Below are 17,156 nucleotides of genomic sequence, written 5' to 3' on the forward strand. Positions count from 1 at the left end.
CCTTACGGTTGAACTTGTTGAAGGAAGTTCTGTATCATCATTCTATGGGTTTTGTTGTTTTGAAGCTGATGGTCGAATTAAAAATGTATCCATATCTGGTGTTTCCAGTGATGTTTCCTCTGCTTTGTAATCTGTTGTGCTCCCACTGAAATAGCTCTATTACACCATACATAACCTGAGAACACGTTAATTTCTGTGCATGCTTATGACATGCTGAAGCTAATAGGTTTCAGCGTGCCATAAGCATGCAGGGAAAATAACACATTCTCTGGTTTATTTTTGGAGGACCCCTTGAAACCTCCTCAAGGCCCCCTTGGGGGCTGCAGTCCCCTGGTTGAGAACGCCTGGTGTATACTGTATCTGTCAAATAAAGCAGTCCTTCAATTGCTGAACTGTTTGGTAAGAAATATGATTTCAGAAACAAATAAGTCTTGTGGAAAATCTGTTTAAACCTTTACAGACTTATGTTTAAAGGTAGAAGGAAAGGGTTTGCAATGGATTGTTTTCATACCCAAGTGTCATTCATGTTTAAGATCAGTAAAGTTCATGGACACAGACCTTGCTGCAAAAGATGCTTAAAACAATGAAGCAATATAATAATTGGAAACCAAATAACATGAATGAGACATGGGTAAGAGAACAATAGATTTTAAACCCTATTTCCATTAATGAAACCTCTAATGATGATTATTAATGGACCAAGAAACAACTCAACACAGTTTTTGTATATCTTTGAAGATGGTTTATGATCAGCTCCCATTTCAAAAGAACTACTGCTATTCATTGTCACTGGAATTTCTACAGAAGAATTAATGAAAGAAATGCCACGTTATACAGAACTAGGTTTTCTCAAAGCACAGTCTGAAACCCATTTTATACATGGCAGGTTTTACATGCCCATTTGCAATGAGTTATTTTTCAATCTTGCATTCTTGAAATCTAAAAAAATATCTGGTTCTTGTCAACACAAATTTTGCACTGTAAACCAACTCAGGTTGTCCATCTGTTATGAGCCCATTCTATTATCATCCCTTCATAGAGGATATTTCTGCCTCCTCTAAAGATCTGAAGTCAGAAATCATGATGCTATGCTAGTGTGTCAGACTGATAATGCTAATCTTAGAACTCTCTTTCATTCTCACGCTGAGAAAGCTTCATAAACGGCCTACAATGATACTCCCTGCCATGGGAAAGACACCTAGTAAATACAAGATGAGGTCAGAGGCAGATATGCTGGTGATTAAGTAAGATAGTGTAATAGGACTAAACTGAGCGCGAACCAGCAACCTTGCACACCCCAAGTGATCATCTGCATTCATAGTTTTAGAGCTTTTAACCTCATCTCACCTCACCGACAGGGGACAGAATCTGTAACGGCAGTGTATCACACAACACTGCATGTTATAATAGCCTTAAAAAAAATCAGCTGTAAGTGCCAATCTGGTTCTGAGCTCGATTCACACCAGAGCTTTTGAGGTGTCTGGGTCAAACGAATTGCTTCCCCAAGGAAATATCCCAGCAGTACATAGCTGCGTATCTTGGATTTACTTACAAATTATGTTATAAATGGATATGAAAAGGTTTTATTTCTGGTGTATGGCTTAAATAATCATTTTATTAATTACATAATTAAATCTCAATTTTGGAGCAACACCACTTAAAATTCTTGCAAAATATCTGCTTTAGACAAAGCAATTAGACCTGATATTTCAGAGTAGAACAATTGAGTCACCAGCCCTAGAGCTTCATTGCTCTGCTTACCATACTTTGCCAAGGGTTCAATTTGATATTATCATTTATGGTTCTTTAAATATCATTCATTTAGGGGCTCCTGAGTGGCGCATCCAGTAAAGGCGCTCCACGTGGAGTGCAGGAAGTGCCCTATAGTGTGGACGTCGCGAGTTCGAGTCCAGGCTATTCCTTTGCCGACCAAGAACGGCAGCTTCCAGGGGGCGGCGCTCAATTGGCCGAGCGCCGCCCGGGGGGAGGGAAGGTTAGGTCAGCCAGGGTGTCCTCGGCTCACCGCGCACCAGCGACCCCTATAGTCTGGCCGGGCGCCTGCGGGCTTGCCCGTAAGCTGCCCGAGAGCTGCGTTGTCCTCCGTGGCTGCATGGTGAGTCTGCAGTGGAAAAAAAGCGGTCGGCTGACGGCACACGCTTCGGAGGACAGCATGTGTTGGTCTTCGCCCTCCCGAGTCAGTGCAGGCGGTGAGCTGAGTCTAAAAATGATTGGCCATTTCAAACTGGGGAGAAAATAATAAAAAAATAATTGGAAATGACTAAAAATTTAAAAATAAATAAATAAATAAATATCATTCATTTGCAATAGGTGATACTAATTGTGGTTTAATATTGTTTTACACTGTGTCAGTGATGCAATTTGTGGAAGAACAAATGCAAAGAAACCTGTCTGTTTTCTGCCCACATATCAGTCAGGTCTTTGTCCGAGTTCTGCATCACTTGGTAACTGTTGTCAGTTAAACAGATAAATAAACAAATATATGAATAGATTTCAAGAAGTATAATACTGTGACTTACAGACAACTACCACAATATGCACAAGAACACAGCATTCCAGAAAGAAACTCTTTGATTTTAAAAACATTTTTCTTTTTCATGTGTGGATGGTCACAAGTTTTGTTTTGTTTTGTTTGTTTGTTTAATAGATTTTACTCCAGTATTTGAGATAAGTTGCATACATGTTTATTTATTTATTTTCCTTACAACATACAGCTGATGTAAGGATAGTGCAAACAATTGCGACTGCAAAATCAAAATTGCCAGCGGCCAGGCAATTATTTTGCACTGTGGCCTCTGTAAGCTTAAGAGCAATGCAAATTACTCAACACACACATATAATGAGCCACAATCATGATAATGAGGGTCATAATGAATGCTGCCTGTGCATCAGGTTATTTAGCAGCCACACTTACAGCCCAGAGGTGAGTACAGAGAGCAGTAGGCGCTGTATGAGATTTGTGGAGCAAGAAAATTAAACCAAACAAAACACTATGTCAAAGGAAGGGCAGCAAAGTCCTCTTGGTGCACGGAAAATAAATGTTTTCTGAGGAGGAGCTGAGAGTCCTTACGGCTGAAGTCACTCAGCATGAAATTGAGTTATTTGGAAAAGCTTCAGCCAACATCAGTTATGCTACCACAGAGGCCATATGGTCCTCTGTAGTGGAGAAAGTCAATGCTCACGGTGTTACCAGGTGAAATTCAGCTATTAGGTCTAGGATGACCTGTGGGGTGTGTGGCAATGTGCCCCGCCCCTGTGTGCATATTATGTGTTGTATGGTGCGTGCGTGTGTTAATGTTGGTGTATATTCATTGGTACACAGGATATAAACGGGTCTGTGTTTCATGTGTATTTAAAAATGTAGATTTATATTTAGGCACGAGGAGGGCACAAATCACTTCACGTGCTGGTTAAATGTAATATGTGAGCACGGGGTTGCACAGAATGAATTCACGTGCTGGGATTCAAGTGAATAATTAATTAGTAATTGAATCCCAGCACAACAGTATATATAGACACATTTTCATTCAGTTGGGGTTGGGTGTTCGGTGAGTGGAGAACGGGAGAGAGAGAAGGAGAAAAGTGATTGTCAACATAATCGTTAAAATCTGCTCACCGTGTTTTGTCTGTGTAGTCCGTTTTGTTTGTCTTTTTATTTTGGCGTGTAGTGCCGTGTCCCGTGTTTTTGTGTTTAAAACCTTTTATTTTCTGTTCTGTTTATTAAATGCTGAGCGCGATCACGCGCCCAGCTTCACCAAACCACATCTCTCTGTTTATTTATTTCCTGGCTCTGGTCTGACGCCACCCACTCCGGCCGTCTTTGTGACAGGTGAGACGATAATGCCTTACCACCGCATCCTCCGTCAGAGGAGGTGCAAAGTTTCTGGAGGGTCAGCAATTCTAAAGTGCAAGGCAAAATCCTTACATCTCATTAGTATCCAGATCCCCGCCCAATTCCATGCTCTTTTCTTCATTTGAATACATTTCAATATAATTTAAATGGATTCATGATGGCAAAGTGCTAATTTGATAGCAGGTGCAGAACGCCAGGTGAAAAGCATTCTTTACATAGGCCACATTTTAAGGCCACTAAACACGGTTTGCATGTGCAATTGTGGTGGCAATATAGGTGTTTTGCAGCCGCAAATTAATTTGCATGTATCGTTATATCAGCCCCACAGTATCTTACAACTATATTCACACATTTTGAATAAACACATCTGTACATGAATATGAACAGTACAGTACTGTATCTGTAATTTAGTGATTCAGTATATTTTGTACAGTAATCTTTTCCTTATGAAATATATCCAGTTTATCTGCAAGATCCTAGTTGAATCGGGCTTTTACGTGGCATACTTCATACTGTTTATGTTTTTTTTCTTTTTTTCCCAGTGTGGCTGTTCTGGCCGTCATGGAAAATAGTGAATTAATTTTTCTTAACCAAATGTTATACTGTATAAAGAATGACATACGCTCTTCTGATAAATTATTTCTGAGTGACAAATCTTTTTTTTTTTTTTTTATATACAGTATGGCCAGTTAAATAGAAACAAGAAGTAAACAAGTGCAGTGTGTACATTACAACAAGTCATGACTCACTCTCAAGGACAGACACTTTGCAAAGAGGCATCCTATCAATATACTCCAGCTTGCCACGTCTGGGATCAAATGTTGAACAGCTCATCTGATGCCTTTCATTGCCAAGGGGGATATAGAGCTTTATATTAATACTCCCTGATTCATGGTTTCCCTTGAGTTCAGAACTCTCCAGGTCAGCAGTCTAAAACTTTATTGAACACAGATGAAAAATATCACATGTGGACATATAACAGGGGTGGCTAACCCTGGTCCTGGAGAGCTGCAGGGTCTTTTAGTTTTTGTTCCACCTGAGTTCTCAATTACTTCATTGAACCAATTATTTTCTTAATTGGTCAACACTAACATTTTTCCAGGTCTTTAGCCATTGATTATTTAAAGATACCCAGAAAACCTGCAGGACTGTGGCCCTCCAGGACCAGGGTTGACCACCCGACATATAGGTTGGTGAATCATTGTGGACATTAGATTAGATTTAAAAAGGTTACATGGTACCGGCTTTCAGGGATTAAAAAGGGTGATCTTCAAGAACCTAAAGTCACAGAAGCCACACGTGAAGGACAAGCTAGTGTACTGCAGTGTGCAGTAGTGTGCAATTACATACAGTACATACAAGGGGGTTCACAGTATGATGAGGTATGAAGAGGTTTTCCTAAAGGTGCCTGTGTTGCCTGGTTCAGGCATGCAGTGTATCTCCTTTCCATGTCCCTGTAAATTGTTCTCTGCAGCTATCAGAGATCTCCCCAAGTGCTGGCAGTAGAAGATCTGAAGAAGGTCTCTAATCACCACCCCTTTCCTAGTCACACTGGAATCACAGCGGCAAGTGCAAATGTGATTATTGTACAAAAAAATGCCTTCATTAACTAAAATCAAAACAATTTTGACACTGAAGAAATTTATATTCAATAGTGATTTCCAGAACCTCAGTACATCCATGATGTTACAGAATGAATATTTTGAGCACACATTCTTCTCTATGACTCATTAGTTTGAAAGTGAAACCAATTGCAATGAAAAATAGTATCCCAAATTATCCACAAATACCTTGTTATAGAAGTCTGACAGCATTTTTCAATGTGTTTGTTAGAATAATCTTCCACAAGGGGAATTCAACTTATTTTGTATAGATTTGTATTGCTTTTATCTTGATGAAAGCAGACTAAATGGTTTTCAAAGTGCTAAAGGGCTTACTTTTCCATTATTTTACAATGATTTGATCTTTCAAACGTTAATTTAAGTCGTAAAAGGATAAGAGTGTCAGATTGTCAAGCAGGGATAAAAAAGGAAAATCTTATTTTTGTATTTTGATCTTTAATAAAGTCCTTAAGCTGAGTCGAATGTGAAGTGCAGGGATCTTATTCTAGTGAAATGCTTTGTCTTGTATTCTTGTTTGGGTGACCCAAAAAGACAAGTGAACCTTCAATAGCCTAACCCTTGTTTGTCACGAGTGATAAAAAACAATACCTTTATCATACCATCAGAAATACATGTCGAAGGATACACTGTTGGACAATATCATTGTGTTCCAGTTTCTCCACATTAAAAATGATGCACTTTATTACAATACTATTATGTAAAAAATAAAGGATAAAATGATTCACTGCTTTTGAGACTGATTGGAAAAACAAATTGCTTTGAGAAAAGAAAAGCACTCAAGACATACTTAAAGGGCTACTTTATGTCAGCTATTTTCATTAAATACATTTTCTAACCTGTTTAATATTATTTTTTGTGTGTTCTCTATCATTCCCTTTTCTCATTTCTCCTAGATCATTATGTACCATGCTTAATATTTCAGCTAAAATACTACTCCAAGTATATATATATATATATATATATATATATATATATATATATATATATATATATATATATACACATACATACATACACACAGTGGAGCTTTGGGAGACATAGGTCCACGGATTTGTAAAATCCGCAGATAAATAAGGTGTCATTGCGTGTGACTAGAATGCATGAATAAAATACAGAAACTATTAATGTAAACCAAGTTAGAGTTTACTGGAGATGTATGCAATACAATATATTACAAAGACAGTATAATGTTTGAAAATTAGTTTACTTTGACAGTGATACTCCTAGCAAAATATTTTCAAAATGCAATACACCGTTTCCCTAGCTATTTGTTACCAAAAAGAAAAACAAAATACTACTAAAAATATATATAATATATATAAAAAATACTTCAAACCTACAAGATGAGGGAATAAGCTATTTAGCCCATCAGTGCTCACAATTGTCCTGTAAACTAAGTTGCGTGGCTAGAAATATCACAAGGTATTATCACTAATTTATTCCACACATTAATATAAATAATAGTAGCTAAGTGTTGCTAGTTTTCTATTTTATTAAGCTGTAAAACTAAATAAACAAGCCTGTATCAACAAAAGTGTTTTTTTTTCTTTTGTAACAGCTTTTTTAAACAATTCACTGCTGCAAGTTGTTCTTCTGAAGCTTGACAAAGTCCATCATAGTCTTTTGTTTCAGTGAGGCAAAATATGTTTGCTGAGCTTCACTGCCTCAGGAGAACTAATTTTACAGAATCCTTCTGCTGTTCAAACCAAGACATGAATCCTCAGATCTGTAGCGCTGCTGTCTTGGCATCAACTCAGGTTAGACTGACGCATGCATCTTTGTGTGTGTGTGTGTGTGTGTGTGTGTGTGTGTGTGTGTGTGTGTGTGTGTGTGTGTGTGTGTGTCTGTGTGCGCGCATCACAGGCATTAAGTCTACACAGGCAATAACATACTGTATTTCAGAGATAAAACTCGTCAGGGAGCTGCGGATAATTGAAGTCGCAGATGAACGGGGTGCAGATAAATGAGGTTTATCCGCACCCCGGATAAACCTCATTAATGTTTTTGAAGTCCATAGCGCATAGTTATTAAACTTCTTTTTGGCATAGAACTGTCGGTCTGACTTTCTCACTGCGGCATATCATTCTCAGAGGAGTCCATTGAGTTTGTGAACGTCGTCTCACTCCGATACACTCTTCGTTGTTTACAAATATTTTTTACCTTTCAAGTACAGTGCAATTATTACACAATTATGAGGACCCTCTGTATGCACCTGAACTGGCTTATAATCTAAATTTGGTCAAGTAAAGCTTCTGTTGAATGGTTTGTACAAATGTTCTCTTGGGACATTGTAGCGCCATTAAATATTGTAAATAAGAGTAGCAGTGGCAAACTTTTGTTCCACTACCAGGAAGAGCCAAGTTATGGCTTCTGGCCAAGATTCAACACTAGTCGTAATTCATGCATTTTATATTTTAATGCAATTAAACTTCTGTAAAGCCAGTTCCTGATGCATGATTAACTCAAGCCTCTTTAAAATCAGTTGCCTCCATTATTTTGTTAGGACAATGCAGCTTTGGACACAAAAGCTGCATTTTGCACCCGACTTTTGTTGCTGTGGCAACCTATAAACTTGCAGAAATTGACCCTTTATAGACGGCACAAGAAAAAGTTTTATTTTCTGAAGACTATTTTTTTTTGTTGCAATTTCCATGGCAGACTGTAGGCTCTTTAACCAATTCCCAGAGGACTAGATGAAACCATAGCAACCTGACAATGCATTGAGGCATGTTTTAAAAAACAATTAGCACCAACAGAACTTAGGACTTTTGACAGATGTAAGCTGGGAAGTAATAGCTTCATTTTATAACAACAAAATGCAGTGCAAGGCAAAGATCGTTCTCTAAATGCCATAGATGCCAGATCAGAAACAAGACTCTGTTTGACAGACTGCTGAAGCTTCTCTCATATCACAGGTAGAATAAATCGAATAAAAAAAATTGAATCATTACATCATTTCCCCCATGTATCATTCATGTTATTTGGTTTCCAATTCCTGTTTTTTTTCCCCCCATTTTTTATTATATCCTTGACACTTAATTTTAGTTCACCATTTTTGGTCTATCTACCATTAATGCCATACCATTAGCATGAATTAATGGTATTTCATTAGACAGAAATGCATTCTTAAAAATCAATTTATCCTACTAAACTTCTATTGGTCATACTTGACCCAGACACTAAGAGACTTTACTTCCACACGCTGAATTTGCATTGCAGACCCATATATTATCAGCGTATGGGTGGAGCTAAGACAGTGCAATTCGATGGGACAAATAGGATTCACAGACGATGACCAACACATTAAGTGGTCCATTTTCCAGGTTTTTTGCTACATAGTATAATTTTTTTCTCTGAATGGAATTAAAATTACACATTAGAGTATGGTACAACATTAACAAGTATAGAAGATGTCATGAAAAACCATGACATACAGAGCCCTTGGGCAAGGTTGTTACCCTTCCTGTTGTATAGCTCTCATGATTGAAACACATTATGTCATAGTTTTTCATGACATATCTTGTAAATGCCACACATGTGTACATTTGCTATACAGAAGATATCCATAATAATATACTCAAGCTACTCAAACTCATTTAAGGCTATTGTGTGGTAATCTCTATACATGTAGTAGGCAGTACTGAATATGTAATCTTTCTAAAATATCCTCAACATGTCAAAAAGGTCATCTGACCCCCAAATGGTGGCCATCTGAGGTCACAGGTCAAAGGGTGCCATTCGATTTTACCCTCAGTTTCCACAACACCGGAATGATCGGCTTAAATGGTTCCTAAGATATTCACAGTATCAGGGGTGTAGGCAGCGTGCAGCAGGTTGACAAACTCATACAAACTCCCCTTACATGGATGCTTAATAATTACAAACCAAGCCTGAACATCACATGTATTACTTGAATCATTAGTCATTACTGTTTCCTGGTCGGTTCCTTTGACTTAGATTGCATCACATTAGAATATTGGTCAATATGCTAGTGAGAACACAATCAACACAATAATCTGTAATGATGTCACTGGCTCTCTGATTGTCTGTATTGTGTTCCATGGTTTATAAAAGGATAACTAGGGGTCTTTGTGTCTAAGAACACTCCCACCTCTTTCTGCAGAGTGTCTGTGGTAAGAGAGCATGAAAAAAGAAAGGATCCACTGCTCCTAAAACATACTTTTGTAATGTGCAAAAAGCCAAGTGATGTTAATAAAATAAAAAGAACACTAAAGTTTAAACATAACTGTTAAAAAATAAACTTGTTATACATTTTTTTTAATTCTGTTTTCCAATGTTATGCTTAACACTTTTTCAAGAATTAAAAATAAACACTGCTAGTTCTACAATTTATGTTATGTCACCATGTATTATAACACATAATATACACAAATACTGTAAGACTCTAATTCTATTTGACATTGATGAATCACCAGAAACCCTTGATAAAATTGCTGCCTTATTATGCACAGCGGGGTGTACAATATTTATTTTATTATTATTATTATTATTATTATTATTATTATTATTATTATTATTATTATTATTATTATTATCATACATTTTGAGAAATTAAGAAGCAGGTATCAAATTGAAACCTTATTATCAAATATAATATTTAATCTCTGCAAAGCTAGTGCCTAAAAATATCCCTGTATCTCCATGCTCTGTAGCTCTGAAATGTTCCTGACTATATATTTATCCGCAGTATAATGTCAACTGACATAAACAGAGGCTACTGCAATGAGTCTCGTAGAATTGGGTCCTGTTATAGCTAGATCTTGACTGTAAGCCTCAATTATCCTGAAAGTCTCAGACTTCCTGGTCCTGTAGCTTATGTAGGGTGTTCCTGTAGCCTCTGCTGGCTTATTCTTCCTCTATTCAAATCCACAAATCCATAAATTTATCCATAAAACAACCTTTTTTGTACTTCTGGTACACAGTCCTCAAATGTGGAGTTTTGATAGAAACATGTGTTATAACAAACATGATTTCTTGTACTACACTAGGTTAAAGAAAGCTTAAGTTTACTTGCCTTACGCTCAGGAAATCTGTTACACTTTAAATTTCTTGGTTATTTCGCCAAATGTCTTGAATTTTCTGGGTCAAAGCATGATACTGGCTGCAAAGCATGTCTGTCATTAAGGGAAGCAGCTAGTTGGTTGCTGACAGGAAACCATGCCCTGAGGGCAGGGGGACAATTTCACTCTCCAGGTGAAATAATCATAAAAGGGCGAGCCTATCTTTAACCTGCTGTATATATATATATATATATATATATATATATATATATATATATATATATATAATGTACATGGTGTGGACAATTTCTGGAATTATTTTGTTACCTACAATCTCTTTTACTTGGGGCTAGTAACCTGTGAAGGCAAGCAGCATTCAGAATGCATTATGTGTGTCTGAGCCTATTCCACTCGGCAACTGCAAAACACAATGCATAAAATGATTCTTCAATGGAGCAAAAAGTACTGTACTTGCGGGGCGAGTATATGCTACCAACAATCCCTGGGCATTCCTTCTTGGGCAATACAGCAATAGCCCTCCTTGTCACCCATTTCACATAAAGACCAGCTCCCAATGATGACCAATCTCTGTCAGTCCCTTTCTATTAGGACCAGCTCTCTTGTAAGACCATTTAAAAGGCATGTCGTATGCAGACAGCCTAAAAGAATTGAATCTATTCAGTCTTGAACAAAGAAGACTATGCGGCGATCTGATTCAAACATTCAAAATCCTAAAAGGCAGAGACAATGTCGACCCAGGGGACTTTTTTGACCTGAAAAAAGAAACAAGGACCAGGGGTCACAAATGGAGATTAGATAAAGGGGCATTCAGAACAGAAAATAGGAGGCACTTTTTTACACAGAGAATTGTGAGGGTCTGGAACCAGCTCCCCAGTAATGTTGTTGAAGCTGACACCCTGGGATCCTTCAAGAAGCTGCTTGATAAGATTCTGGGATCAATAAGCTACTAACAACCAAACGAGCAAGATGGGCTGAATGGCCTCCTCTCGTTTGTAAACTTTCGTATGTTCTTATGTTCTTATTACTCAGTCAGTTGTTGCAATGCAGAATACTACTGCCCACCTGTTTAACTTCAAAACTTATGAATGGATAAATAATTCCATCTAGGTAAAATACAACGTTTGAATACAGTTTAGTTATTTAATACCTTTAATCAGTAGGAAATGAAACTTCTATCAAATATAGGTATAGATGAACCATGGTACTCTATCATTGTGCTTACAGGGTAGATCTAATTCATTTGTTAGGTTCATGATTATAAAACAAGTAGATTGAATACAGATCTTGAACTACAGATCAGCTCCTCAATTATTACACCTTTGTTAAGTTTGATCAGTGCTGTGGAATACTGTAACACATCTTTCCTTTCACAATTTTTCAATGCATGTTTGCCTACAACAGTTTAGTAATCTGTCACTGCTTGACTTGAGGCCGTGTTAGCAATGATACATGCTCCAACCTGGTGAAATATATATATATATATATATATATATATATATATATATATATATATATATATATATATATATATATAAACAACATAAAATAAACCATATCAAATTTATGATGTTGCTTTTTTACTATAATCCAAAGGTGATAACGAGATGTCCCCTTTTTTAATTGTGAGCATTTGTCTAAATAAAGGCACTTCAACAAGCAATTATAAATTGAGTGGAGCACAAAGAAATGTATCGCTTCAGGGGATTAGTCATTACTCTACCATACGGTGACATTATAATGCATTACTAATAGCTGTCCTTTGTCTTAACCCTCTTAAGAAAACCTCATAGCACTCCACAGCCAGCTTAACCACAAGAAGAGGCCCCAGCTAGCTCATTTTAATGCTGGTGCTTATGGAGGCAAGACAGGAGAGATGTTTCTATCACAAAAAGAGTCGTATGCAGTGTTTAATGTTGGAGAGATTTTACCTTGATCTCCTATCTCCTAGAAAGGGCTGTGTTTCACAGCCGCTAAACTTGAATTGCTTCTACAATGACTTGTAAAAACTGCACAGACACAAATATAATAACAAATTTAACAGATAATATGTGGAAATGTGGCAATATGAATGTAAAGAAGTTTCAGGGTTGTTCTTTGGACATCATTGATTTTAAGAATAATGTTAACTATTGTAAAAAGGCCTGGGAAGGGCTTTGTTTGGGAATTTCTTTGAGGCATTATGTATCTCATTTATACACCTTATACAATTTTGTTGTAAACAACATTAATGCAGATATGTTAACGAATGGATAACCTATATAAACTATGTTTTTTCAGATGTTTTGTTTTATTTTATTTTATATATATGTGTGTGTATGTTAGACATGATGCATTTGTTCTAGTCTGATGCATTATGAGCATCAACAATTTACTCAAAGCCTCCACTAATGTTTTCTACTATTAGAACAACCTTGACTTGCATAAAGAAGGAAAAACATTGAGTGACATAGCTCGCATCACTTGATTTACAAGGTGTGGTGTCCGAAGCATAATCAACAAATACTGAGAAACATCATCTGTAATTGACAAACCCAGGACTGGAAGAGCTGTCTAACAAGGATGAGCAATACTCGAAGATAATATCCTTAAAGAATAGAAAGACGACAAGCATTGAATTGACAACAGAACTGGCAGAAGGCACAGGTGTCGTTGTCCATCCATCAACAGTACAAAGGTCACTCTTGAAATCAGGACTTAAAGGATGTGTTGCAGTAAGAATACCTCTGTTAAGAAAGGGGAACAAGACTAAAAGGCTAAAATATGAACAAGAACACAGAAATTGGACTATGGAACAAGACTCATGTGCCTGCTGCCAGTTCTGTTGTGAATTCCACGCTTGGTTGTTATAATAGTAGAAAATACTAGTGGAGACTTTGAGTAAATTGTTGATGCTCATAATGCAACATGACTAAGACTTTTGCACAGCAGTGTGTGTGTGTGTGTGTGTGTATATATATATATATATATATATATATATATATATATATATATATATATATATATATATATACTGTATATTTCTTGTTTGTTGTTTGTTAATCGACTTTTTCTTAGAGCCTATGTTCTATTTTTCTTTCAATTATAATGTTGTCCCTCCTGTTGCAAATATGATGTGGACATGATGGCTTATAAACTTTAATGTATCACATAAATATCATAATATATCTGGAACTAGATCTGAACCCCTTGAGACAGAACCCCATGTCACAAATCTGTTACCAACAAGTGTTAAAGATTTAAAGCCTGTTTTTTGGGGGGTTTTAAGTATGGAACTTTATTCTATACTGTTGTACCAGTTATAATGTAGAACAGTTTCACGATTATCAAACTTTATTTAATCAGTCAGAACATTATTTAAATAACTGCTGGAATAAAGGGTTAACTTGTGAACTAAAACGTTTATTCTTCCACAGGCACAATGCTTTCTCTGTCTTTATCTACTTTGATTTCCTAATAACCCCCTGCATGCCTTAATGTGCATATAATTTATTCATATATTATAACTAAATGTGTGCTATCACTATTAAAAAAAAAACAAAAAAAAAAAACTTCATTTTCAACCGGTAATAAAATATATAGCCGTTTCACAAGGCTTATTTCACAGACACATTTTTGCTAAGGCAGTTCCTTCTCAATATAAAAAAAGGTTATAGAAATGCCTTTATGTATTTTATACAAATCAGGGTTAAAAAGAAACCAAGTGTAATCAACACTCAATTTGACAATGCAAACAGTGAACCAAAATATATCACAACGTGTATCAGGTGTCACGCTAATATTCGTTCTATTGCTCTACAGATCGCTGGTTCAAGGCAAATCTCTCGTTAGCAGCACCCCCTAGTGGTGGACTATGACATACATCGGGAACTTCAAACACAGTACAGAACCTGTGAATCGCTATACCTGCCCTGCAAACACAATTTAGAAAGACAGCAATTTCCCATTTCAGTCCACATCAAATGAGTGGCATTGGCGGTATTAAATATCCTTCAATACCGCATTGGGCATTGCCTATTAGTTTCAAAGACTATGTAAGTCTGATTCATTCCAAATAAGTACATTGTAAATAAAAACGCCACATTTCACTACAGACTAAACAAGCACATAAAAACAGTTAAACAGAGACAATGATACTAAACGTAAGCGACCAGCTATACTGCACTTTTAACAAATCTATAAAAAAAATAAAATGCTGCAGAGTGACGTAACCATATAGCTTGCTTTTTTTAGTTTTAAGGTAAAGGTTGAAACTATTGTTATTTTATAGACCATGATCGTTCCCCAAGTTTTTTTTTTTTTTCAAGAAAATTACATAGTTGAACTTACAAAGTGAGATCTCCAACTATCCCAGTTCATCTAGTTGGAAAGATGCAGAAATGCAGTTAAAAAATAATGCTGTCAACACAAATGCGCTGGATGAAAAGTTACAATAATCCAGTTTATGTAGGTGGTCCGAGAGTACAGTCCAGAAACTCTGTCACTTAATTTGTCTGCCCCTGTATTTTCTCTATCTCACTGACTCCAGATTCCAATATCTATTTCTGAATCCACTTACTCTTTGAAATAGGAGACCAGACACCCACTTACTACTCCAGTGGATGCGACCGTTCAGTAGGGGAGGGCTGTGTTACTAAAGTCAGCAAACTTTGCATTATAAGAAGCGGCACGTATTTATATATATATAACTAAAAGTTCTAAGTGGTGCTTAGGAAGTGTAACAGTAATTTGCTTGTTTTTTTCTGTTGTGTAATGTAGAAATATATACATTTTAAAGTTAAGACTCCCCTCTTGTTTCGTGAATGTCCTGACCATACATGGTCCATTCCAACATCACTTCAGTAGTCTGAGACGTGGCACAAAAGTCTGCTCTAACAGATTATGCGAGGTGTATAATAATAATAATAATAATAATAATAATAATAATAATAATAATAATATTGTGTTGTTTAATTTAAATTGAATAAATTCATTATTTTATTAAACTGAAAAAAAAAACGAAATAGCAGTTTATATACACTGATACGATGCGTAATATGTAATAATGTCATAAATAAACAGTAGTAAACACATTAGCATAATTTAGATATGTTAGTGTTTTTTTTGTTTTTTGTTTTTTTTTTATATGCGTGTGATGAATACCTTCCATGAGTTACAAATTGTGGTTTTATTTTTAATTGGACAGTCGACCGTAATAAAAAATGTAAAATAGATCTAAATATGTTCTAGCCACTTTGATATATTTAAAATGTAAATATATCATGGATATAGAGCATATATCATTCTAGCTATCTAATATACTAATACAATGAATGTGTGGTATATTTGATGTATACTTATTTTTCATACGGGACTAAAAACGTGTATTTTCTAGAAGGTGTCCTTATGTAACAACGTGTGTGAGATGGACATTAAGTGTCATTAACATCAGTAGCACAAGTAGGGTCTGTTTAATGCTTTTCCCATTTTTTGCTGCTACTTTTGAAAGCTGTTGAAACATTGCTACCAGCTGGTGTTTTCCAGTTTCACTTTACTAGTCCAGTTGTCTTATGTTTTTATTATTACGGGCAAGTTATTGCAACAGTTTATTGTCATTTGTTTGGTAACACATAATTTACAGACAACATAGTAGAAGTGCGTATGACTATCGATTAGTTATGCTGTAACATAGGGCTAACACTGGGACTTTGTTCTCTGCGTCTGTGCTTGTGTGTGCGGACTTTGCTGAACTGTGGCACTACAGTGCGCTTGTGCTGGGATCGTTCTGTCTGCAGCCTTGTGTTTTACTGTTGGGGACTATGCTTGCATCTCTCCACCAGCAATGCGGGAAGTGCCGCCGGGGATTCAAGGAAAAATGTAGCTCTGCAGCCTGGAAGTTCCAGCCGTGCAGTCACGCGTGCGCAGCTTTTAATAGACGTCATCATTATACTGCTCATTCCTATGAACACCCCAAATCACATGATCACATTGTACCTTATCGTACAGCCGATGGAAAATTAAAACTTCAGAGAAAAGCGAAAAAATAATTCCCCCCATACCAACACACTCTTTGAAGGCTGTAAAATATTTAGTTGCAATTTAGTTAAATCAGAGCAATATAATTTTAAATAATGTCCTTTGTTTTCTAAATACTGGTTTTATGGTCTTTAACGTGAAATACCAGTGCATGCATGACGTGTACATGTCGTTGACTGCATACAGAACAGAAAATAGGAGGCGCTTTTTTCCACAGAGAATTGTGAGAGTCTGGAACCAACTCCCCAGTAATGTTGTTGAAGCTCACCCTGGGATCTTTCAAGAAGCTGCTTGATGAGATTCTGGGATCAATAAGTTACTAACAACCAAACGAGCAAGATGGGCCGAATGGCCTCCTCTCATTTGTAACCTTTCTTATGTTCTTATGTAATATGAGGCACACATTTTTTTAAACATATTCTAATATTGCCTTAAAAATATGTTATAAGCTGACAAAATCATTGCAAACAGCTTACCTGTTGTGCGCTGCAAATGTCCAGTTTTTAAAGAATACAAAATATAACACCTGGTTCTATACCTGGGTGAAGAAATCTCTGTTTGCAGGCCATTGTTTCTGGTAATGTTCACTTGATTGGTCGTTTCATCTGG

General features: G+C 36.5%; 1 protein-coding gene across 3 annotated transcripts in view; it reads right to left on the minus strand.

Annotated features, from left to right (window-relative positions):
- Positions 1-15,079, minus strand: part of LOC117399291 (semaphorin-5A-like) — a 145,029-nt gene extending 129,950 nt beyond the window's left edge. For all 3 annotated transcript variants that reach the window (XM_033998380.3, XM_033998379.3, XM_033998381.3), the window contains exon 1: positions 14,862-15,079. The gene's annotated coding sequence lies outside the window, so the exon portion shown is untranslated. The remainder of the gene's footprint in view (positions 1-14,861) is intronic.
- Between the last annotated feature and the right edge of the window lie 2,077 nt (positions 15,080-17,156).

The sequence above is a fragment of the Acipenser ruthenus genome, chromosome 4 (genome assembly GCF_902713425.1).
Source record: "Acipenser ruthenus chromosome 4, fAciRut3.2 maternal haplotype, whole genome shotgun sequence".
Classification (NCBI taxonomy): Eukaryota; Metazoa; Chordata; class Actinopteri; order Acipenseriformes; family Acipenseridae; genus Acipenser; species Acipenser ruthenus.